This window comes from Coturnix japonica, chromosome 3, assembly GCF_054131305.1.
Source record: "Coturnix japonica strain WE chromosome 3, WE-NBRP24, whole genome shotgun sequence".
Classification (NCBI taxonomy): domain Eukaryota; kingdom Metazoa; phylum Chordata; class Aves; order Galliformes; family Phasianidae; genus Coturnix; species Coturnix japonica.
In genome coordinates, this window is record NC_140665.1 from 74,109,903 (window position 1) to 74,136,694 (window position 26,792).

Sequence of the window (26,792 nt, forward strand, 5' to 3'; positions counted from 1 at the left end):
GTGCATTCAGAATTGAGAAAAACCTCCAGTGAATCAACACTACATCACTTCGTTATCTGTCTCCATCATTCTACATCCTGGCAAATGTAGAATCTAGATGTAGCTCTGCACTGAAATTACTGTGCAGAGCTACGAGTTGTAGAAAATAAGGAAGGGGAGAAATCCGACTGTTCCACTTATCAGTCAAATTGAACTGATTTAGGGTTATGCATTCCCGGTCCCCTGTTTTGACAGCACGTGGTTTCGTATTTTCATTTGTAATATTTCAGTAGGGATTATTTGATTTGTAAGGAAAAAAAAAAAAAAAGAAAAAAGAAAAAAAAAGGCAGTTTCTCAAAGGTTTCTACAAGGCCCTTCCTCTGGACCCACCTAAAAGCATTGTGTTTTAAAAGCTCACCGCTTCTCAGGGAAACACATTCAAACATCCTTTTCTTTTAAGGGATATGATTCCTTTTTAGCAGCCTAACGCTTTATTGTTGAAAGCTGTTGGTTTTGGAAAAGAAAGTGAAGTTTCAGGATCATTGCCAGCATGTGGGTAAATGCTGGAGAAACTTAGCCACTGGCCATGTGTAGTGGTGGTGGTGATCTCATACCTCCTCCCAGCTGTGTAAAGCTGGTATGTAGGGAAAGCTACTTTGTTAGAGGTGTAGCACAGCAATCAAGTGTTTGGATGTGGGAGACCAATACAGACCTTACCCCAGGAAGAAGGTGAAAAATGTAAAACTGTCAATAAAGGAGAAATCTTTGAGAGTAACATCCATATCTAAACTTGCAAGGAGCTCTTTCACACAGGGAGAGACTGAGAAACTATGAGGCCTTGCAAGAAAGCCTGCCCTGATCTCTGCCCTTTGTAAACCTGCCATAATAATGACAGCAATGAGACCAGGGAGTGATGTTCAGCCTGGTATCAAGGAATTATTCTCATAGCAGGTTGCATTCTTCAAATTACCACCAAATAGGCAGAGGAAGGTTAAGAAGCAAGGAAGTATTTAGCTCTGCTAGTGCTTTTCTTTCCTCTGCAAAGGAAAATTCAGGGCTGCAGAATGTAGCAATCTTATCAGAAAGCAGTGCTTTCTTGCACCTTCTTCCCTCCTGTTCTGTTGTCGTATATAGTGCTGCAGGATGTCAGTCATGGTTCTGGGATAACTCCTTGTTTTTCCTTCTCATTTTGTATGTGCCTGCTCTTTGTTCTAGTCAAATTGACTAATCATACAAATAATCTGGTGGCCTTTTGAAAATGGAAACAAAGTAAAGATTAAAAAGGTTAAAATCTGCATCCGCACAAATACCACCCGCACCCCAGGGAATCGAGCAGCTCAGTATCTCCAGCTAAATTAGGAAAGTGCTGATGCTGCCCTGTGTCAGATGAGGATCTGCTCCTCCCCTAGGTTTCCCCAGACCTTCTTTAGGGTACCTTCATTTGCAGGAAGGGAGAGTCCTGAAGGAAGAAAGTTTACCTTCCCTTCTCTGTCCTGTATCTGCCTACAGATGCTGCCTGGTTTGGAAGGCTGATCATGTCAGTAGATCTCTTGATTCTGAGCCGCATACAGAAGTACCTATCTCTGAACAAGGAATGCCCAAAACACTGCTCCTGGCATGAATAGAGAAGAAGCTGTTTCTGGATAGCGTAACTGTAGCTGTACCTCCAGTTATGCAGCTTAAAATTCTGTTTTCCATTTTAAAAGCCCTGCTTCCAGGCACTTTTAGCTTTGGCAAATTTCCATCCAGGCTGAAATTCCCCATGCCACCCTGTGGGCTTTAGGCTGAACATATCTGGCTGTGATACTCTCAGCAAACTGTGTCATTTTTTTACCACTAATAAGCCAAGGGAATAAAGGAAAAATACTAATATTGTTAAGACTTACCAAAGCTGGTGGGTTTACCTGGCATGCTTCTTTTAAAATTCATTTAATTGATCCTCTAAGCTCATTTCTGAAAGCGGGTGGCTGTATCACTGCAGACTCCACAGCACAAGGATGTGTCTGCAGGGGTGGCTTCAGGGCAGCTGTGAGCATCTCCTGCTTTGAGGGAGCAGCCACTGCTGAGTGCCTGCAGCTTCTTCAGCCATGCTATTGCTCTGTACTGGGTCACCTCTGCCAAAAGAAAAGCAAATACGAAACTGTGGAAGAGCTTCAGGCCATCTGGAGAGAAGGTTTGGGTTTGCATATGAGCACTGGAAGCTGGAGAAGCAGTGATACTGGGAGAGGAAACCATCAGAGAAGGCGCTGCTGGGGTTTGTCCAGCACAGTCCCTGGACCTGCAGTGTGGCCCTGAGGCCATGGTCTCAGCAAGAATGAGGTTGAAATAGTTGCAAAACCACAGAAAGATTGTATGTTAAGGTGGGGCAGGGGAGAGCTGGTGAGAAATGCTGCAGTTATTCAAGTTTTATTTAATGGAAAATGGGGATGATTCTATATTGCCCAGCCAAGAAGCTGACCATCACACTGCACCCCTTTACTTCCTTCTAGAGCCATCTTTTATCTGTAACATTAATGGATATTACCTAAACTTCAGACAGTGCCCACTCCCTCCTTACATCTTGGAACAGATGCCTCCTACAGACTTAAATAAGGCAAACTTCATTTTTTAATTCTACGAGTCTCTGGGGTGCTTTTCTTCATTCATGGAAGAGGGGAGAGCATGTTGTACAGATAGAGCATGTTGCACAGATAGAGCATGTTGCACAGGTAGAACATGTTGCACAGATAATCCTGGAAAATATTTGCCTTTATTTTTTTTAAAGAACCTTTCATCCTGTTGATCAGTATTGAATGAAAAAGAGCAGAAGACCCTTTTGGCCCCTGCCAAGGATTCTTGCCAAAATCCTGGCAATAAAAGGATCCATTGCATAACACTGATTTCCGCATTGTCCACTCTGTAAGGAACTGGGAGCCATGCCTGAGGAACAGGATGATGCTTACCACACTCGTGTCCTAGATGAATGTCAGCTCTCCCCTTTAAGCACTAAAGAAAAGCCCTGCTGGTGCTGCAGGACTCATAGTATATGCTCTCTCCCCCAAATTAATCCTTCCCTGTCACTGATACAATGCTAAAGCATAATATCAGAGACCACAGACTGCTGTTGCTTTTGCTTGTACTCCATATCAACAGTTTGCTCTCCCATTCTTGCGTTAGATTTCATTTATGGGTAAAGTAGGCAGAACATGTATTTTCACTGTATGTGTCCTGCTTTCCAAACAGCATTTTGGATTCTTGCTAATTCTCCCTTCAGAAGCAATAGGGTACAGTATGGCCCTCATTCTTCACCCAAGGCTGCCTCAACTCATGATCCAGGAAAGAAATGTAGTCAAATGGCACATGGAAATACAGGATTCAAAAGCATGCTTTCTCTGAGTTTGATTTTCTCTGAGGAGAGAGGCAGATCAGAGACCACAATATGTGAGATGACAGGCCACAAAGATGAAAAGTTTAATCATTAACAGTCAAGGGAAGGACGTGAGGTTAACAGTAAAGAAGTCAGATAAAAAGGAGGAAATCATAAGAGTTTAGCAAAAGGAAGGGAAAGGCAGACTGTTTGCAAGCGTGTGTGATAACATGCTGTTCCAGATCCTTTGAAATGTTTTATTTAACAGAACAGAACTTGTGGATCTTCTAAGCAGTGTGAGGTTGGGTCCACTTCTAATTTAAATGGGAGCTGTAAGGTATGGTGAGATGGGAGCACACAGAATGTGGTTAATGGGGAAAATTAATGTGGAGCGAAGGAATGAGGGCTCTGCAATAACAGCACTGGCAGAAGAGGAAGAGAAGAGAAAAATCTTGTACTGCAGCCCTAGTGCAGTAAGGGTGGGTATCTGTGGGATGGCTCACAGCTCCAGCTATGGAGGAAGGCACTGATGTAGGACGGCTCTTCCTAGGTGAAAAATTAGAAGTCTCACTCTGAGTCTGGACAGTTTGGTCCACAAGACTGAACAGGCTCTGGCAGTAGGAAGTCCACATCTACAGCTTCATTTTGTTAATAACCTTGAGATGCACAGGGAAGGTGGTGGATATATCCTGTATGTGATGCTCTAGGGACAGAGCCACAAATCTCAGGAAATGTTTGCTAAGCACTTAGTTTGTACATTGGAATAAAACAATACAAGCCTGTTCACAGCTGCGTCAGCTGCTATTTCACTTCCCAGATAAGCAGCTCCCTGTTCTTCCCCTTTCTCTCTGTCTCTTGCAAGCTATGTCCTGGGACTTTTCTCCTGCTCATCCAGCATTTTCTCTCCATAAGCATGGAATCAGAATGCTTTAACAGTTATCGTTGTAAGTTGCTGCTTCGTTTTAACTAGAAAACTATTTTTTTATTTTTTTATTTTTATTTTTATTTATTTATTTTTTTGCGTTTACTGAAATAATTACTTAAGCACTTACAGGACTTATACAGTTATATTATTATAATTTGTGTTAATATATATCATACTTCTGTATTTATTTTTAATAGTCTCAAATTTCACACAATGTGCTCATGTGGAAAAGTAGTATTTTGCATAAAGGAGTATGCCCTTTGTGTTGTTGATTTCATTAGGATATGACAAGTATTGTTGAAACAGGCTTTAAAACAGACACAAGAGAGAGCCAAGCAGTTGTGAGCACTACGGTGCTCTGTTCAAGTTCTTAGTTCTTTGTAGAGTGTTTATGACTCTATCTATAACATGACAAATGTTATAGAAATTGGGTACCTTTGTTACAGTTTTTACATATGCTTTATTTTAAATGCTGCTATCTCCTTTCTCCGGTTTTAATACTTGCATCCTTAATGATTTCTTTTTTGCATTTGTTTCTTGAAATGTAAAAATGTTAAAGCAAACAATAACAACAAAGCCTTTTGTAACACATTCCTTCCTCCAGATAATTAACTTTTCCACCCTGCCTGTGCTGTCCTTCTCTTTCTTCTCATGAGCTCTCTGTCCTCCAGCAGTGCCCAGCTTGCAGTCTTTAGTATGCCAGGCCTCAGAAGCTGTGGGTGCCCATTTGCACTATGGGGTCAGCTGCTCTGTAGCATAAAATAAACTTAAGACACAAAAGATTCCAGGACTTTTGTTTATGCTGTTTGACATACAACAGTGATCTGAATGTACACCTCTTACTGCAGCTCATCTGCTCTTGAGCTAACAATGCTGAGGTTTATAGAGGGCAAAAGATGACGGACTACAGGATCCTGTAAACAGTACTATTTGAATCTGGAAATATTTGCTTTCTGCTCTCTCCCAGGATTTGCACCCCTGCTCTCCATCTTTCCCCATCTGTTTGAGCTGTGGCCTCACATGAACATTCTGAACCTCACTCAGGACTTCAGACCAAGAAACAAAGTTCATACACCTCCTTATGAGTAGCCAGACCCATCACTTCTGTTATCTATTTCTTCCCATACTAATCTCTTTCCTTGGCCATATCTGTTATTCTCCATCATTTTCAGAATGTCTAAATCAACACACTCAACACAGTTATTTTCAAGTCCTTCCTAGGTGTCAGCCCATAGCTACTACGATCTCAAAGTATCTCCTACCTTCTCAACCCAGGGTTTCCATGCCCCTGCCCAGCATGGAGCATAGTCACCTCCTGACACTCCAGGTTTTGTGGGAGGGAAATCCAGATGCATGATATAGCCAGATTCGTTGTTTGGATATTACAGGCCTAAGTTTTAAATTTAAACTTTACTCATTGTGTTTGTCTTAACACATGAAAATATCTATCTGAGCAACTAATTAGAAATATCGTGGGGGGCTATAATACAGGGAACAATTTGATGCTGAAGGAGTAGAAACTCTGTAGGCAGATGTTGGACTTAAAAAGCTGGAGAATGTGGGAGTTTAGCTGATATAAGAAAAAAAAATCCTTCAGGATTCAGCAAGGGTCAGAAAGCCAGCTTATTCACCAACAGCAAAGGGATGTATTCATTTAGCTTGTATAGAGTAATGTAATCTTGTATCAGGGCTGTCTGGTTACCTTATACAGATTAATACGACATTTATTAGTGGAAAATTCTCTCAGATATATGCACGCAGTACCAAGCCTGGTATGCAGAGATTCTCTGAGATCACCTTTGAACCAGATTCTCTGTGTTTAGATGGACCAGATGACATCCAGAAGCACCTCCCAGTCTCAACAATTCTGTGATAAGCCAGGTCAGATTTCTTTCCTACTAGACAGGCCAACCTGCAAGAAAAGCAGCCAAAGTACAATATGGATTTTCCCTGATGTTTAGTCTTCCACTGTATCATTTCTATTCTGAAAAGTGTCAACTCATCAAAACTCTTCCTGTAGCATATGTAGATGGAGAAATCTTTCTGCTGCCCACTTAGCTTTGAAACACTGAAGCTCAAGATTCAGTACTAACAGAAGAGATTTCATTTGGTGCCCTGTTCTATGTGGCTGGAGTTTGCATGTGTTACTTTGAAAGGTCAAAACTTCACTATGAAAATAATGACCTTGAGGACCATGACACAAGTATTGTCTGTTCTTCAGCAAAATGACAGATCCATGTGAGAAAACTAAGAGAAAAGTAGAGAAGAGACATTTTTAATGTAATTTGAGCCTATCATTTTCACAGCCATGGAGCAACTCAGAAGTGGGCTGTGTAAAGACCTACTTATTGACTCATTAACATAGACATGGAGATACAAGTGCATTTATTGCATTGAAAATTCAACTTTTAATCTCAGCATTGCTGCTGAAACCAGAAAGGTGAGATATATGAAATGGCTTCCTGCCTCCTCTCTCCTTGTCTGCCCCCATTCTGGCATGATGAGAAGTGTGTGTGGAAGCCTGTGCAAATCTGGATAACACAGCTTTAAGTGGTTGCACTCTGACCTAATTATGTTAATAGAATAATAAGACACAACAGTATTTCTCTTTTGCAGGGGGAACCAATACAACCCAGTCTTAGTTATCCCTTCTATGTAATGTTTGCTGGCCAGGGGAAAGCACTTGGGTTAGGAACTAAATGTTCTAAAAGCCATCCCTGTGAGAATGATGAAATGCAATTTGAGTTCTAGCAAGCTGGCCTGGAGTAGCTCCTTATTAAACAGCTGCAATGATTGTAATTACAGTTACATAAAATTAATAAATAATATAAATGCTCTTCAAGACCTACAAAGTTATTAATGGATAAAGCATAAACTGGAACTGTAGTCAGCTGCTTTGTTTGAAGATACAGTAGAAGACCAATAAATCCTGCAGGTGGATTAGTTGGAAAAAGCCAATAAAAATTATTTACCTAACCAGCCAGCCCACTTGCTATTTGGTTTGACAGATTCAATTTATTTTCTCCTTTTAAACTAATTTTTCCTCTCTTTATTGCAACAGTTTCTTAGTTTCTGGAAACTGCTGAGATGGAGTATAAAGTTGTGCTTGTATTTCTCCCAGGGTCTATTAGAGTTTGGGGAGCTGTGAACCTAGACTTTAAGACCAGATATGATATACTGAGCAGCTGAATGGCTTATGTGTAATCAAGAGGCAGAGAAGCTTAAGTGAGAAACTGCACTTGCCCAGATCAGTGATCTCAAAACATCCTATTTCAGTGTTCTTACATTTGTCTTTCCCTTCACACAACAAGGAAATGGAGAGGAAAGGATTAAATTAATGTTTGTGAGTATAGTCTGATAGTGCCAAACACTGAATCATTTTAATCCTCAGAAAGCTTTGGTATGGGTCACAGGAGAGCCTATTTACAGAATGCTGGATGGTTTCAATGCTGACCTGGAATGATCACCCCTCCAGGTTAATAAAATGGTATTTGGTCTTGAATGTGAACTGCTATTTAAGTGTGACTGAGTTATTATGACAGACACCAAAATCACTGCTGCTTCTTGAATAACCAACCAGTCCTGCTGGAAAAAACTCACTTTGCAGCTGAGAGATTTCACTTTTACCTTTTCACCCTGTGAGAGAATAAATTCACCCAGCAAAGACCAAAGTTAATTTGCATCACTCTTCTTCCGTGGAGCTGAAGGAGTTAAGGTTGAAGAAGCACATGATAAATAACCACCTGCCCAAGAAAAGCTTGGAAATCAAAGCAACATTAGTGGGCAGCTGAGCATGGCTGTAACATGGTGCTGAGGTCTGCAACTGAGGCGTTAAGCTGGGGTTTGAATCTGGTGCTCAGCATCCAGTCCTGGGAAGGTCAATATGTTGAGGTCCTTTGTGACTGCAAATCTCCATGTAAATGGAGTTGTCAGCTGGGAGAGTGCTAAAAGGGGAATTTGTGGTCCTGACAAGGAGTGGGTGAGAAAGACGACAAAAGCTGTGATGATCCCACTAAAATTAGCCATCAAGGATCTATCTTTACCTCTTCCACATGGTTTCTAGAAGCTATATGGCTGTGCACTTCAATACAAAATTAAGGTGAGAAAAAAAACACTGTTTGCTTTGTGTCTAAATTTGGCCTTCATTAAGATGTCTGGCAAGTTTAATTTCCATGAAGCATGAATGAATGTGTTTCAGCTTTCTCTTCTCACTGGACAGGAGCTAGTCTGCACATCAAGGTAACCATCTGCTGCAGTTCAGTGGGGCTGATGGGGTAGAAATGTGTGAGATACCATGGCTTCTTGGTGCAGAAAATGCTAAGATGAGTGACTGCAGGATGCATCCACTGAAAAAACAACAACAAAAATGTATTGGGATTTATAGCTATATTTGCTCTTGGTCTCTTTTCTTTTTTCCTCCTCATGTATCTCAGTCTTGCAAAAGAGAGAAAGCAAAGGTAATGGTAAGGGTAGGCAGTCATGGAAGCAGGGTGCAGTTACCTCAATTCCTCCACGTGTAAATTTAAGGATTACAAGTATCGTACTAGAGATGGGGTGTGGTGAGTTTTTTAAAATGAAAGAAGTAGTCAAAATAATAGTGAATGTGTATCTAGAAGACACTCTAAGGCTCAAAAGGACAGTATCATACCATGGCATGTGTACCCTACCAAGGTAGATGAAAGCAGTTATTCTTCTAATTTATTAGAATTAGTTAAATGTATCATTTGCACATTAAAAGTAAATAAGGAAGACCCCTGATGTTTATCGTGGTTACCACTAAGTGTCAAGCAGGCTGTTGGCTGAAAGGCCAGGCCTTGCTTGTTGCAGAGACATTTCAAGAGATGGAGGCCATTGAAAGTATTGTGAAGGATGGGGATGCAAGATAAGCTTCTGTAGAAGACACAAAATTACAGTCTAGTCACCACACTTTAGTATTGTTCGCACTTCAGTGTTCTCCAGCCACAATTCTCCCACTTATACCTCAACCAGTGGTGATCAAGCCTGATCCATTTACATATAAGGTGTCCCCTGTATTGGCTGAACCTCAGGTTTAGCACCTTCACCTTCTAAAATACAGTCACACGTGAAGTAGTTTAGGCAGTGCTGTGTTAATGCACACAGGGGCATCATACTTATGTCTCTACCAGATTCCTGGTGTCCTGCTTATATCAGCTCTTATCATGAAGAGCAGAAGCTCTGTAGACAGCTCTGTAGGTCACTCCTGCTGGTACAGTAAGCCAATAATTTGATTAGCAAACATTTTGAAGTGCCAGTGCACCTTTCTGTCCTGTATAAGACAGCTGAGAATTATGCTACAGCAAGCAAACCCACTGCTGTTAACATACACACAAAATAGTGATGCATATTCTGTTAGCATGAAATTAAGCTCTCCACACCTGTACGATGTTGAGAGAAAGGAAAGCCCAGCTGTTTTTGACATCATACTGTATTTTGCCAGTTGTATAAGGGAGTTAGGTCTGTTCAGTATATGTAAATGTAAAATATTCAGTGCATTTCATATCTAAACCTCTCCCAGTCCTACAAATGGATGCTTTAACAGAACAGGATTAGATCAAGATATGTTGATCATGCCCCAAATAAATAAATGAAAAAGAAAAGCCTACAGTTATGTAGGAATAGATCTTGGCAGCTCTCAGATGTAGCTTGGGGATACAAGTAACACACTATGGGATAGTTTTAGAAATGTTTTAGCTAGTGAATCAGCAACAGGGCTATGCATAGCTGTTTGAAACCATGAAACCAATATTCAAACTGGCTAGTCAGTGTTGTTCCTTCTGAACACCCAAGTTGTGTGACCACTCCTGGTACTCCTGGGCTAACTAAAATACTCTCTACCATCTATTTTATTATATTTTATTGAGTATTTTGGATTCAAGCTGCTGATCAGCTGATTACTTTACTACCTTGTATCCTCTCTGATCACAGAGCCACATAAATTGGACAATAAGAGGGAGCAAGCTCCATGTTAAGTGAAGGTGCATGGATGAGTAAGGATGTAATCCAGCTTGTTAGAGAGAAGGGGTTAGAAATAAGTTCTGAAGCACTAGATTTTGGAAAGCCAATATTGTTAAGCAGCATTTGTTTTTTCAGCTGTGGCCAGGACATGGAGAGGACTAGAGGCAGATCCCAGGTGGAAAAAGACATGCCTAGAAGCCCGAATATGTATTACTGCACATAGAAACAGTGAAATATTTAGTGAAGAATCTGAAACATGCAGCTGAAACAAAGAAGCTCAGCAGCTTGATACTGGCAGAATGGCTTGAGGTTTGGTGGCCTTCCGCTGCTGTTCAGCAGCAGAGTTTGTGACCATTAAGGCTTTCATACCATCAGCAAAGGGTATAAACAAATCTGAACTTCTAACATCATCTCAACCTGTCACATGGCCTTTCTTTGATAGCCATTTTACATCTACTGATTAAGTCAACCTCAATTCATACATCGTAACACTGTTACTGTACTATGACATTGCTGGTTGTGCAAGAATATATTGCAGTACTTTACCTTGTAAAAGATACAAGTGGAAAATATCTCCGCAATTATCTTTACTCCAGTTTTGTTCCCATCATGAAATTCAGACCCATCCCCAATATACCATAGTCACTGGCATCAATTAGTCTCTGATGCTGTAGCTCTCTCTTTGCTATACCTTGTGTCTGATGCCAGTCTGTTGTCAAGGATTTCTGTGAGACACACTCATCACTCCCTGAGTTTTGTGAATAAGGGCATCCTTTGTAACCACTGACACATGAGTACTTTAGCAGAGGCACAGCACTGACACAACAGGGCAATGCCACTTCCAGTACCCAAGCAAGGATGTGAAGGGAGTGGTCTGTGCATGGCTCAGCCTCCTGACTGATGTTTAGGCAACTCTATGTTATTCCAAAAAGAATGGTGACAGACTGGTTGAACACTACTTTATTTGGATGCTCATACCACTTACCAGGTGCTCCTCTGAACAAACCTGTGTTTGTTTGAATCTTAACCTTGATTCCCTAACAAAACTGGTTTTAGGCAGCAAATAGAAGTGTTTACAGAAGTGCAGATATTAGTCAGTCTGTCAAAGTATGTCAAGTTCAAAGAATTAAGTTGCTTAATTTAAATAAAATTGTGTTTAAACCTATATAAACTCCCAAGAACAGCATTTTCGAATACAGTCATTTGAACAGTAGTATTTAAAAGTTCACTGTTCCTAGGAGCTGAAATCAGTGGCTGCTATAGAAACCTTAATGTTTCATCATCTTACAAATTAAAAACATTGATAATATTAATGGAGGCTTCAGCACTTACCACGTTTCATTAGTTAAAACACTCACTTTTGTTACATCTTGAAGAACAAGGAAAATTACTTTAGCACAGCTTCTGTTGCTCATAATAACAGTGCAGAGCTGAATAATACAGCCAGCTACTGCTGAATTGTACTGCAGTCACTGGGCTGTAACAGCCCAGGTGATGCTAATTGAAGATAACTGCTAATTGAGCTGCCAGGTAACTGCTAATTGAACTTTACCACTCCAGTGTTTCGGCTCAGCTAAGTGTTGTTTTTGGCACCTCAGTTTATTGCTCACATGACTGTGGATACGGAGGTTTCATTTTCAGTGTGGATTGCTTAAGTAATGAATAACGTGAACAAAGCAGAAGTGATATTAAAAAGCATCGTAATGAGTGAGGGGTCTAGAGCACCTATGAGTCATATGAGGAGTGGCTGAGGGAAAAGAGAATGTTTAGTCTGGAGAAAAGGAAGCTCAGAGGGGACCTTGTTCTCTACCACAACCTGAAGGGAGGTAGCTGTGAGGTGGGTGTTGATCTCTACTCCCATGTAACTAGTGATAGGAATAGAGAGAATGGCCTCAAGTTGTGCCAGGGAAGATTCAGGTTAAACATTAGGAAATGCTTCTTTGAAAGAGTGGTCAGGCACTGCAACGGGCTGCCCAGGGAGATGATGCTGTCACTGTCCTGGGGGGTGTTCAAGAAACACCTAGATATTGTACTGAGGGACATGGTTTAGTGGGGAATAGTGGGGAATGTTGATGATTGGAGGACAGGTGGACTGGGTGACCTTGGAGGTCTTTTTCTACCATGGTGATTCTATGATTATTGTGAAAGGTGCTTTTTTTTACAGTTTCTTTTAACTGACATTTTTATTTTGATGACTCTGTTTTTTGTTTTTTGAGGGTCTTTTTTTCTTTCTTTTTTTTCTTTCTTTTTCCCCCCTGTGCTTCTTGTAACTATCATCTCTTCCAGAGCAAATAGATATAAAGTTTCCACTGTATGTGAACACTTAGCAGTTTTAGTGGACAGGCATCTATTTTAAGCTAGGTCAGCAGGGAGCAGGTTTTAGCATGAGCGTGGGGCAAGATGAATGTGTACATTTGGCATTGCAGTGCATCATCTTACCTACTGTGCTGCTGGTCCCTGTAGCAAAGGATGAGTAGCTACCTGAAACTGCAGTTCAGGAAATGCATGAAAGATAAAGGAAAAAGAAGTGACTTAGCTGATTGCCTGTTGTTAGCAAATGAATACAGAATTAATGTCCTTTTCAAAATTCATCTGCATTGAATGGTAATTTAACCAGCTTTTAGGAAGTAAAAAGTAGGATGAGTAAAAATGAGAACGATCTTTTAGTGAGATTCCAGTTTATAACTCAAGATGGGTTTTAATATTGAATAGTTCTCAAGTGCAGAGGGAAAACATGTACCTACAATAGAAATGACATAGTGAGAAATAAGGAGCTATTCTGGTGAATGATATGAGTTGAAAACACTTCCTCCACCTCAGGTGGGAGGCTTTTGTGAGAGAAAAAATAAATCCTAGCCAACAGTTTGCTGAAAAGAATGGTGCCAGTACCTATGACAAACAGCCCATTATGTGGTGAAAAAATGATGGAAACGGTTTCCCTGAACCTAAGAAGTCTTCCATTTCATCTTTTCTATTTCCCTCTCCCTCTCTCTTTTCCACCAAGGAAATTTACACAGTTTTCAGATTGCAAGAGACCAACTTATTCCCTTCATATTTCACTTGGGTCTGCTGACAAGTGATAGAGCCACCTCCTCACTCTGGCCCAAGCTGCTGCCCTGGGTAGGCATTCATTAGGCTGAGGGACTTTCAGAGTGGGAACTGTGGATGAAAGCCAGACCCTCTTGAGGAAAAGTAGAAAGCCATGCCTTGCATTTGGTAGAAGAGGGTGTTACCCTGTTTCTACTTCTGCTTTTGTCAAGCACCGTATCTACACACAACTATACCCATGTATCAGGGTTTGGAGGTTTAGGATCTTGGCACAGAGCTATTCTGATATCAGTCCTCAATGATACTATGGAAAATACTTCTCTCTGCATCCTGTTCTTTTCTGTGTTAAATGTCATGAAATAGAGAGCCTCAAGAACAATTCTTGCCCTAGTGCAAATGAGGATCTTTTTAACCTTACATTTGGGCACGTTACATGTGTACCAAAAAGTGATCAGACAGATTTCTCTGCTTGCTAAAACAAAAAACAATGGCTCTGTAAAATAGCAGGATCTGGGAATTTTCTGTCTGAATATCACCACGGTTACTTATTGTTTTCTTTTTGTTAACTTCAGAGTATGAAGATATACACATCATTTTCCTTCTTGAAAGCAGTTATAACAAGAGTACAGCAAAGCTCATTCTCATAACAAAGAGACTGGTTGTTTCCTTTCCAGTAATATTTCTTTTGCAGAAAAGCTTATGCATAAAAATACCTTTTCCCAAAGCTAGCGTTAGAGCAGTAATTTGAGCAGATTGGTGCTGTTCGTAATTAGTGCTGCATTTCGTATTGACTGCTGTGCTGGTTGAGCTTTGTGACACCAGCTATATTAGTTATGGATCTCTTTCCATCTATAGGCAGCCAAGGGGATGTATAATGTTGAGAGTAAAGTGCCTCCTGAAGTCTTGGGAATGTTCTTCTTGAACCACAGGTATAAGGTGATGGAATAGCTGAAATCCTCCCAGGACATCACCCTGATGGTAAGCAAACAGGAACGTGGGCTGCTCGAGATGCACGCAGACAAGACAGAAAGTGGAAAAAAAAGAAAGCATTCATTTGGAAATTTCCAGCTGTACCCTCCTGTTTATGTTCATGTTTTAAATACCTACGCTACCTAAGGGAAACTTTCACTGCAGTAACAAAGGGCTCAACTTTTTGTGTCTTCTGCAGGACAGACTAGAAGGAAGACATACTATAATTTAAAAAGTCCCCTTTCTCTTCTACCATTCACAAGAGCTCAGCTTTTCCTCTAAGGGACTGATTCAATGGATAACCTCCCCACTGCATTGCAGAAGATTCTGATAAAAAGGACTCAAGATTTCTTTCATCATTTTCTCATCAGGCACACACGTTGCTTTCAGTCAGCAATTTCACATTACACAGAGGTGGAACAAAGAGCTTTCTTCTCCTTACACTCACCAGCCTGCAAAGAACATCTGCAGCATGGGGAGGACACCAGCAGCTTGCACAGAAGCTCTGTAATTGCAGCCAGTCTTTTCCTCTTACCCCTGGGCATTGGTGATGGGACAAGCCAGGTCCAAAAGTGCAGCTTAAGTGAAATGAAGCAAGTGCTATAATCACTGCAAGTGTTCATAGCCACTTGGCACTCACATAGTTTGTGATTCCAGCTCAGTGGAAACATACAGAGGGAACTGCCTGAGGCACGACAAAATTGCCAGCAGGGAGTCAGAATCTTCCCTTTGTGACCCTGTGTCCAGTGCACTTCCACTAGGAGGTGGTTTCAAGTGGTACTTGTCCAGAGAAACAGTCTGGGTACCAGAGACAAACCTGGAATAGGAGGCAGGGGACCTTTCTACCTGTAAGAGAGAGGAGATGCAAGCTCATAGAGAGTAAGTGGATGCTTTAGGAATAAAGCTGTGCCCAGCTGGTTTTGTGCCCAGTCTCTTTCCTGCAGTCACAAACATTTACAAGCATCTTCTGTGCTTGCATATGAATGTCTTCTGACAGATGTGCTAAGGCATATGTCACTGGGATTGAACCTTGCCATGCAAGCTCTGTGGCATAGCATAAAGCCATCTGATTGCATCCAGTAGTTACTGTGCTGTAGGCAGGTAGAATTCTTCCTTTTTGTTTCAAAACTAGAAATAGCTTCTTGCTGTACAAGCAAAATCAGAGAGAACAATGGACACCATGCCACTGCTTTTCAGTTTCCCAGCCACAACTGTTGGAGCAGCTTCTGATTCTGCAAACAGGACCCCCAAAACAGCAGTGATGGGGCTCTCATGGCAATGGCTACTATCACTCTTCATGTTTCAGGTGAGATTTACTGGAATCAGCTTCTGATAATGCTGTTTAGTATAACACCAAGAGAGAAGAGTTTTGAGCAAGTTTTGCATATAGGAATACCTGTTTCTCATGAATGGTGGTCAACACACAGTGTTCAAAAAAACATAGTGGTCAAAAGAATGATGTAAAATCCTGTTTGGGATTTGCAAGTGTGCCATTACGAAGCTTTTTTGTTCTTCTGTAATATTTAAGAGCCAGCAGATGTAATGGCTCTCTGCAAGGAGTTAACTCTGGATTGCTATTTAAACAACTCTGCAAGTGATCTCTCAAGGGATCTCATAATCACTTGAATTGCTTAGCTTGGAGAAAAAGTCACAACATTTTTGTGAGTGTTGTGGAACTGGCAAACAAATTAGGACTTACTTTATCACAATTCTTTTTAATAGCATGCAGAATCACAGAATCGTAGTGCGAGCCCAAGAAGTGCAGAAAATCGGCAGTTTCCTCTGCTCCTTGTTTGATATATTAAAAACTGAGGTATTAAAAAACATTCTTCAAACAGAAAAAGAGCAGTGCCTTTTTACTACCATTTACAGAACATATTTGGAGAACCAGCAGTTTCTTTTTCCCTCCACAGATATCTGCAAGGGTTTTTTCCCCCATTCAATTACTTGTTTACGTTTCAAAGTGAAGAAGGAAAGATGAATCTGCTGGGATCTACCATTATATTTCAAAAGCAGCTGTTAAAAATCATGAAGTTGTCAGCCTGTATAATCTCTGCTTCATAGGCACTGTATTTGGTAAAACTGAGGCACAAAGGTATTTAATGTTGAAACAAGTGAACTGTGAAGGCAAGGGGTCCACTGCATAAAATCTCCAGGTAGCATCTGACCAAAAGCCTTAGTTATCAAAGCCTCCAGAAGCTTTCTACCTTATTAGCTTCTGATCGTGCTGACACAACCACATAGGTCACTAAAGGGTAAAACAGGTCTACAGAGCAACACAAGTCTGCATGGAACATTCCCTCTTCATGACAACACCATTGTGTCCAAGATATATCCTTATGTCAAGAACACATATTCTTCTGTCAAGAATATGTGGAGTGAGAACAGCAAAGTAGACAAAGGATGTGCAACTGATGTCTTAAATCTAGATCTGTGCAAGGCTTTTGACATGGTTCCATGCCATAACCTTCTCTCTAAATTGGAGAGATACAGGTTTGAAGGGTGGACTATTCGGTGGACAAGGAATTGATTGGATGGTTATGACCAAAGGGTTGTGGTCATTGACTCTATGTCCAGGTGGAGGCTGGTGATGAGTTGTGTTCCCCAGGAGACCACCTTCGGAATGATACCCTTTAATATCTTTACCAATGACATAGATGATGGGATCAAGTGCACCTTCAGCATTTGAAGACAAGGCCAAGCTGAGTGGTGCAGGTGATACAAAAGAAGGAAGAGATGCCATCCAAAGGGACCTTTACAAGTTTGAATGCTGGGCCCACATAAACCTGATAAGGTTTAACGAGGCAAAGTGCAATGTATTGCACTAGGGTCAGGGCAATGCCAGGTAAGCGTGCGGACTGGAAGAGTAGCCTTGAGGATAGCCTTGTAGAGAAGAACTTGGCAGCCCTGGCAGAGGAAAAACTTAACATGAACCAGCAGTGTGTGCTTGCAATCGGGAATGATTCTATCATTCTAAAGTCTAATAGGTCACCCAAGGGTGAAGGAGAATAGAGGAGAGAGATCTACTCAGGAGAGAGATGAAATGAAAGCATAGGGCTTGGGTTCCTTTGCACCTTTGAGCAATGAGAAATGACCTTAAAGTAGTTTTTTTTAGAAAAGCAGGAGAGGCAGGGTGACAAGTGGCACAACAGAGTCCCTTTCATTTGGAATTGCTTGAGAAACCCTGTGCTTTCCACATACATGTCAGACCTCTTGAAAATCCCCATTAAGAACACTGAGTGCCATGCAGGGATGCTGAAGCAGCCCTAACACCATCCTCACTCCCAAACTGCTCTTCAGCAGAGGCAGGTGAACAGCTCTCATGTATCATTTTCCACTGTCTCCATTAACAGATTGACATTTTAACATACATCTTTTAATCTTCATTTTTACTTCTCAGAAAATAAGTGGCATTGAGAAACAGTCACCAGCTTGTTCAGCTGCTCCTGCTGGGATCTTCTTTCCAGCTTGTGTTTTCTAATGTCCATCACTAAGCTGAACAGCAACTGGAAGGTAAGGTCATTCTACACCCAGAACGTGCAATACGTTGCACTCCATGGAGGATGCTCTAAAAGTGAAAGAGAGGGTTTTCCTGACCTCACAGTGCCTATACTGAATCACTAAGCAGCTTTTAATGTTTTTCTCACTTCACATTCACTGACTCGATATGCACTTGCTGGGTTTATGCATCCTTTGTCACAAGTGTTGCTCTTTAATGCTCCTGTAGGCAGGAAGTGAAGAGCCATCCAGCAGTGAGCCTGTTCACAGCACCTCTGCATGCAAACAACGTTTCTTTTTAGATAACTGAGATTTGGATGAGGCTTTGCCACTCCAAAATAATAACAACAAAAATGTTACTACAGAAAGCTAACAGAAACTAGAGGAAAACTCTATATGTTCCACGTTTCTTTACCAGCAGGACACCCAAGCTATTTGCTGAAGCGGAGCTTCCTGTGGCTGAACCATGCTTGGTTCCAAGCACATCTTTGTATTGTAAACCTCTGCTCCAGCAAGTGGGAGATGAAAAGTTGGAAAGTTTTTGGTGAAGCCAGACTTGATGAAGTTATGATTCAGCTTGGGAGGAAAAAGTGATGTGAAATCCCCTCAGGAGTTTATCATTTTAGCCAATGAGATCTGCAACTATTTTCTTTAAAAAAAAAGGAGGGTGGGAGGAATTGTCACTCTTCTCTATCTCATTTCCAAGAACATGGTAGTATTCAGGAATTGCTTGCCTAGCATGAAAAATGGGAAAGTTGGATTTATTTATTTGGTCCTGTTCCAGAATTACTTGGGATAACAGCTGCTTAGTTTAACACTGCTGACAACCCACATGCCAAGCATGATGACTGCTATCTGTTCTTCGGGAGGACAAGATTAACTAGCTTGAAAGTGCCTCAAGAGTCAGAGAGAAATCTTAGAGCTGGAAAGCACTAGCAGCTATAACAAGGAGTATTAACAATGACAGCAAAGTAGGTGACTTTCTTCCCAGTCCAGAAACCATGTAGTGTTCAGGTGAAAATGATTCTTCAACGATAAGTAGTTTTTAACTTCTGCTTTTTGTGTCCTCTGCATCTATGTTTGTTACAGAGCGTGCTGCTTGAACAATGCAGCAAATGAAGGGCGCGTCTGCAGGTCCTCTGGGAACAATTCAGGTGACTGAACACGTGTGTCTAGAGCCATCAGAGCTGTCCTTGCTTTGCTGTCTGACTTCCAGTTTCAATTCCAGAAGGGCGACTGCTTTCCCTGTGTCATCCCTAACAGCCCTGTCAATGGGGCTCAAATGGGGCTCACATAATCTGGCATTAGGTGAGCATTTTCAGGCACAAAGCCACTCCCTGATGGGGTTGGATTCAGAGTTATTATTGAAAGGTTTGGAAGGTTTAGGTTGGATATTAGGAGGACGTTTTTCACACAGAGGGTTGGTGATGCACTGGAACAGGTTGCCCAAGGAGGTTGTGGATGCCCCATCACCAGAGGCATCCAGGGCCAGTCTGGATGTGGCTCTGGGCAGCCTGGTCTGGTGGTTGGTGACCCTGCATATGGCATCGGGGTTGAAACTAGATGATTTTTGAGGTCATTTTCAACCCAGACCATTCTAAGATTCTATGAAATTTTTCACTCTGCACTGAGACGAGTGTCTGGTGGCAATGCCACTCAGCCCACAGCAGCCTCCCTGCACTGCCTGGATGAGTAACATCAGCAGGGAAGCACTGCAGGTAGGTTCAATTTCTCTGGGACTGGGATCACATGGATGCTGGAGAATGGTACCCTTCCTCCAGGGTGTCAGGATGATGATAAGACTCAGTTCTGCTGGGAGATTAGTTTTCCATATGATGCTTTTGTCCAAGTTTTGTTAATGGTTTGACATACTGTATGGGAAACCATTGAACTCAGCCTGAACCTCTGATTAACCACCTGAGGCAGGCAATGAGTCAGCTGTGGGAGCACAGGTGAAGGTAATTCAGCTGTGCTACTGGAAGGGGTGGAGCTTGGATCCACCTCTCCTAGATTTCATTTAAGGGCTGACTATGAATAAGGCAGGTTCTCTTTCTCTGGAGATTGCTCCTGTGTGGAGTTTAATGCAAACCCTCAACCCTTGGTGAGCATTTTCCATTTATTGTTGGTTATCTTTCTATCGTGAAAACCTTTCATATGAAGCATCTGTTTAACCTCTGTTTACCTATTGACTATATAATTGTATAATGTACACATACCCTTAGCATCAGATTCTGACCTTCACAACCCCACTACAACTCTTCAAGTTGATGAAATCCTCTTGCATAAGATTACGGAGAGAACAATTGGGGTGGAGCAAAGCAGTGGCCCTAAAGAACTCTCTGAGTCATTCACTTTCCCACAAGAAACCCAAGCAGACACCAGGCAATTTGGACCAGCATTTAAAAGCATGTTGCTTATCCCTGTCTGAAGCTCTGGCAGAGCTGCAGCACCATGAGCAGGTGTAAGGAGGGCCCTGGCTCCCTATGTAGATGCACAGGAAGGCAGTGGTGGGTGGGAGCCATCAGCACTGCCCTGCTTGTGAGGAGCATCCAGGGGCATCCAGAGGCCTGTTTCCTTTTTAGGAAAATTATTAATGACCACGAGGAGAAAAAGTGATTCAATAGCGAAAACTTGCTGCGCACCAGCTGTTGTTTGGAAATGGATTCAACTAAAAAGAGCAACACAAACGGTACAATGAATTTACCTCACTTGATCCAGTGTGTGAGCCAAGACGCAGTGCTCTTGCTCTTCACTGTGTTTTCAATTGCTGTTCTCCATCCCTTCACTGACAACATCCTTTTACTAAAAAGGACCATTGTTTCACTTGAACAACAAAACAATCCAGAAAATGGGGTTGAAACCACACAGCAACAGCGTGCACAGTTTCAGACGTGGAATTAATTTAACCCAGCTTGGAGCTCTCCACATGATCCCCTTCTTATGCAGGGGGGTGATCAGAAAATGTGAACTTCTTTTTTGGTCTTGTGCACCTGAATTTCACACCTGACTTTCCTCCCTGAGTCCAGACAAGAATGTGAGTTTCTCGTTTTAGGGCACAGAAACTGTCTCTGGGTCAAGGAAACCCTTGCTGGTGGTGAAAAAGGTAGTAGGCAGCATCAGGTCTGTACTGAAAGTCCACTGCATGCTGAGGGACCTGTCTTGCACTTGCTGAACATGGAAAACAATGTATATTGGGATTTCTAAACGTGCCTACACCCCATCCCTGGAGACAATCAGGGTCAGGCTGGATGGGGCTCTGAGCAACTGGTCCTAACTGTGAGTGTCCCTGATCATTGCAGTGCAGATGGACTAGGTGACCTTTGAGGGTCCCTTTCAACTCAGATGATTGTCTGAGACATAATCCTGGGCTTAACCTCCCAGTTTAAACAGACAGCTCGTAGACTGTTAAAGTTTTTCTGGAGTTCGTATCTTTTGGCCTAAAAATGGCTGTGGTCACTTACTGGCAGGCTTACAAATGAGGCTGGAACAGTTTCTAAGCTTTATGAGTCTGAGTTGGATGGTTCTCATTCTTCAACTTGCAGATAATTTCAGGGAAAAAAATGTTAAAAATCACCTTTATTACTGATTCCATCTAATGCAAGAGTCTGACACTTTCAGTCCTCCCATTCAAGAATTACATTATTCAAACCCCTTATATAATTTCTGTCACCATTGAAGGAAGACTTTTGTTAGGGGTATTGATTTAGTTTTGTTTCTTGCTCTGTTTGTGTATGGAGTTCAAAATATCCGTAATATACTAAACCTCCCAAGTGAAACAAAGAAAGAGAGAGCTGGTATCCTAGGGCCGGTTTTCTAATACCAGCTGTAGCTATGAGTCCCTGTGGAATTTATAATCTACAATAGCTTATTAATTTTGCACACAAACTCTGTTTCTGGTTAACTTATTAAAACAACTTTTCAAATGCTTCAGGATTTTTTCTCTCGAATCTGTTGTCTGAGGAGTTCTATATACTGTTATGGGTAGTTATTTTCTATAACCTAATTTCTAATTAGCCACCTGGCATAATTCAATAAAGCTTTTCATGAAGATGAAAGAGCAACTGTCAAGGAAAAAAAAAAAAAAAAAAAAAAGTTAAAAAGTCGGGATTTAAAAACAAAAACTGGAAAAAATCCTTACTCAAACTTTCTCCACTCTTAACGTAGATTCTACTTTATAGAATAGTCCATGCATCATGGGAGGGAGTTGGAAAATCTCCTCAAGTAGCCCTCCTACCATATGGGAGCTGCTGCAAGAGAATCTACAGAGAAGTCTTTTAATGTTTCTTCTTCTGAGTTTCACAGATGCTTTTTAAGCCTTCACAGCTGTCATGTAATTAAGCTTTGCTTTTTCATGACTTCAGGAGCAAAAAGCAAAGCACTGAAAGTAGCACACTGTCCTCAACACCTGCCTTCCTGCAGTCAGCTTCATCTTATGCTTTGCATTCAGGAGCATGGAGTTTATCTAGTTTCTGATGGCAAGCCCTGCTTCCCCACTCTGCTGCTCTTAGTGATCTGTAAGTTTCCTCCTCATCCTTCTTCACTGTTGATGCCAACCTCTCTCGTAACATGTAAAGGTAGAATTCTACTGGAGAACCCCTCTATGGTGAGTTTCAAGCACAATGTAAATAGCAGTCATATGGACTCCTTTCTGCTTTGCTGCTTGTTGCAATAACTTTACAGCAGAAATACAAGCAGCCTGCATAGGTACAACAGCCTTTGCTTCTACTGCCCTTTTCATCTCTAAGCTATGTTTTAAAATCTAAAATATACAGCTTTCTGCCAACTGTCTAGCAGCAGAGGGAACCTCCTATACATGCTCAGAGATGTCCTTAGCAGAATGCTCTCATCCTGCAGGCCACCCTTAGTCAGTGATGAGGTTGTGCCTGTATAAGAGCAAAAGGACCAGCCCTGCTGAGCATCCTGCATCACTGCTCTACTACAACCTACCTGAATGAGCAAGTCTTAATATATTCACTGGTGTATGTTGGCTTATGCGCTATCCCAGAACTTATGTGTTCAATGCAGGACTTGAGATATGAACTTCTCACACCTTGTTTTTTCTCACTTCTTTCTCTGCTCTATAAATTAAATCCCACTGTCACAAAAGAGGAAAAAGTAGCTTATACATTGCCCACCCTCAGCTTGGATTCTATTTCAGAGTTAGAGGAATATTGTTACAGATCTATCAGCTTTTCACCTACACAGGGCATGTGTGGGTGTTTGGACTTCCACAGCTGTTGATGCAGACTGCCTAGAGAGTTCGCCTTGTATCAGCTGCCTATCCCAGCAAAAGGAAAAGCTTGTAACAGCTCTCTGAGAGGTGTCTGTATGGAGTGAGCTGTAAAACCCGTTAGCCAGCTTCCAGTCACAAGTGAGATACTGAAGCAAGTAAAAAATGTTAGGTTTGTGGGTTTTTTTTGTCTTTAATCTTGGCAGTGTCTTTGTTTTATACTTCTGTAGCTTTGCTGTTGCTCTTCTCTGCGTCCTTGTGTGAGTGTGCTGTGTTATCTTCACATCCTACTCAGGAGTAAAGCTACCTGCGGGTTAGATTGTGAGCAGTATGATATTGTGCTGCTGCCAGCTTGGTTGCTGATCAGCTCCTGCTGCATGAGACAACCTGTTAATGGTATGTCTCTGCCGTATCTATTTCTAGTCTGCAGTGAGTGATGAGCAACTTGAGAAACTCCTCCTTATCTAGGTCCCTTCCTGGAAACCAGAGCAAGTATCCAAAGGTATGAATTTTACTTTGGCCACATTTGCAGGAGACCCATTTCATGTGATGTTACGCTGTAGCTAGATCCAGGAAAGACACCATATATTTAATAATGCACTTTCAATCACTCAGCTGCCATCTGAGTTGGTCTGGGACCAGCTGGAGCTCCTTTTGGCTGAAGTTCATTTTGGCAGTCACCTAAGTTTGTCTTGTACCTCTGAGGCTGGAAGTCTGTGCAAAGAGCAGGGGACAGAGAGTTTGAAGATCCTGGAGTTACACTAGCAGAAAGACTGGAGCCATGTTTGGATATCCCAGCCCTTGGTCCCTGTGTGGGGCGATGACCAACATTTGTTGTCCTGGAAAGTGGGTAGAAGCACATTTGCATACCATTCTTCTTAAACCCAAAACAACAGTAATTTACTGGCTTTGCAAGAATCCTTTGAAGGTTCCACTTTGGGAAATAACTCGGGGTGGGTTAGGGGAAGTGCTAGTGTTGGTCAGCACTACTAGCAGACCTGCTGAGGCTACAGCTGGCAGCCTTGGGAATGTCTCCTTTGATTGGTACATGGAGAGAAGGATGGACAGGAGGAAAGAAGGGAGGCATGAGAAGGTGTCCACACCTGAGCCATAACAAATAGCTGTCTCTTTAAACTTGGGCTCATAGCGTTTCTACAGGTTCTTTAGAAATCATATTTGTCAGAGCTGGGTATGAGACTTTCTTGGAGGCAGGTGCATCTACTACACCTGGGGGAGATGAGAACAATCCTAAAGATATCTACTGAGTCTGCTGTAGCTAGGTTTCTATTACTGCAATTGTATGCATGATGCTGGTTGATTCAGCAGCAGTACAGGTGTTTCATCAGGGGGGCTCAGCTCCTGATCGTGACAGGGCTGTTCCACAGGGCTTTCTTCACAGAGTCTGGCAAGATGGGTTTACAGAATCCTGGCCCTCCAGAGGCTGATTATCAGCCCAGAAAGTTCTTTTTCAAGATGATCAGGTGTGGCAGCAGCTCTTGGTGTTGGGATTTTCTTCCATAGACTGGGAGAAGGCAGAGGACTGTGAACCACTGATGGTTCCTAGTGGCTTGAACTTCAAAGACCTCTCAAAAGAGTTCATAAAAATGGCCTGCTGACATAAGATGGATATTTGTTCCTGAGCTGCTTTGCACTTTTTTTTCTTTTCTCTTCTCATATCAGCCTCCTTTTTGAACTTGTTTCTCTGCCAGGTCTCAGCTTTGCTGTCTGACACCTGGATTTTTTTTTTTTCCCTGCAAAATCATGCCAGTTGTTGGGTAATCTTTCACTCACCTTGGCGCTGTAGGCAGAAGAGCTTCCAAATTGCTGACTAGAAATAGGTGAGCAGCTTTGCAGCATAACACTAACACAAGTTGGCAGGAGCTTCCAGTGACAGCTTAGTGGGTTATGGGCATCAAGGCTTAGAAAACCTTGTGAGAACTCCTGAAGGGCTGAAGCAAAGCTAGCTTGAGATGGTTTGCATGGCCTACAAAGGTAGGGCTTGAGCCACACCAGACCCTCACCCATGGCTCTATGGTGCAAACAAATCCATTGGGCAATGTCAGGTTCCTTCTGTGCAGAATGGAGGCTGTGTGAGTGGCCTGGGACTTGTAGTTTGCACAAAACTCAGGGTTGAGCCTAGAAAAGTACAGGCATAACGCATATCATGCAGGAGCTACTGTGACAGTAAGGGTGTAATTTGTGTCATGTAGGATAGATGTGCTCCTCTCATTGCTGTGTGCCAGTACTGTGTCAAGAGACATGAAAAGAAAAAGGAGTTTTAATGTAGCTCAGCTGTTGAGTTCTTATATTGATTCAAGCCTTTATATCACACTTAACAAAGGAGGAAAAAAACCATCAGAGAGACAGGTGGTAACAAGTGAGCTTTAGATGGATATGAATCATTTCTTTCTGAAGGTTTGGAAGTGATGCTGTGATTTTTGCTGCTTGCTCATCTCTTTGCCTTTGGTGCCTACGGCACGTTCCCAGCAATGGTTCAAAGGACATATTCTACATTGTTGGATGCTGTGATGAAGAAAAATGATTTCTTCTCAGAAGAAAGTCATCCAAAGCAAGGAACTTTAAGTAATCATTCAATATCACTTCACAATCTGCTGTGAATATATAGGGGGAAAAATGTCAGAGAAAAGTGGAAAATAAAGTAAGCCAGAGACTTTGTTTGAGATCACCCAATGAAGAAGGGTTGGATCACTGTACAGGGAGGGGGGCGGAGGGGAGAGGGGGGAGAAATGTGACCCTCAATAAGACTCAGATGGAACTGTCGAGTCCTGGTCCTGATGGAAACTGCAACTAAATTTAGTGGGATGAATATACTGTCCAAATATTCAGATAAAAGTTAAAGGAATTGGTGGAAAAATAGTTATAGATGGAGCCTGAATGATTGTGATAGGTTGTGCTGTTTTTATTAGTGCATAGAAGTGAAGCTGTACCACCAGCTTCAACTACAGGGCAAATTATTGGCTTTTTTTTTTTAACTGATATCAACGTAAAGTACAATCTGGCTTTCAGTTTCTTTAGGTAAAAATAGCTCTTGCATTAGGTTACACAGCAGAAAAGTTAAACTTTTAAATTTTTTACAATCTACACCACCTGTGAGCATAAACACATTTATTATCTATATTTCCTGTCTTATTAACAGATATTGCAATAATCTACGCCCTGTTGGCACAATTTTTCAGTCAGTGGGGTTTCCTGTGGTAATGGGCAAAAATGCAAAATGGAATGTGAAACAAAGCAGAGGCCAAAAGTCACAGAAAGAACAAGGAGAAGTCGTCATTTTTCCAACAGCCTGAAGGGCTGACCATAGCGGGGCATTACTGCTATGAAGAGTACAGAGATCTTTGCTGTCTGCCAGGAGTTTTCTGATGTGCTGCAGGGGAAGAGTGACTCTGCTCTGCCCATTTGCAGAGCAGAAACAGAAAAGGCAGTTCTGCAGGGGTATGAAACGCTTTATTATTGCCACAAACACTTCCTTTCTTTCCTGCATGCTTTTCCTAAACAAATAAACAAATAGAATGAACCTATTCTTTCATCTGAGGAACAAATTAATTCCAAAATGATAAAACAGATTTCACCTCTGATTTTCAGCATAACATTACTTCTGTGGGATTGTGTCCTGGGAGCTCAGTAGGAAAACAACAGGAATTGTAGCAGTAGCTGTGGAGTCTCTGAAGAGTCTAATGAAAGTTTATTTCTGGAAAATTCCCAGTAATCATTCCTAAACTCTCACCTGTCTGATGATAATGCAACCCTTCCCACCAGTAGAGCAACACTAGAGCAGAGGTGTTGCAGGAAGAAAAGAT

General features: G+C 41.8%; 1 long non-coding RNA gene across 1 annotated transcript in view; it reads left to right on the top strand.

The window, feature by feature from the left end:
* The first annotated feature begins 3,059 nt into the window (after window positions 1-3,059).
* The window catches only part of LOC116653223 (uncharacterized), a 64,603-nt gene continuing 40,870 nt past the window's right edge, over window positions 3,060-26,792 (top strand). Inside the window, exon 1 of the long non-coding RNA XR_014944186.1 lies at window positions 3,060-4,269. This is a non-coding gene — a long non-coding RNA (uncharacterized LOC116653223). The remainder of the gene's footprint in view (window positions 4,270-26,792) is intronic.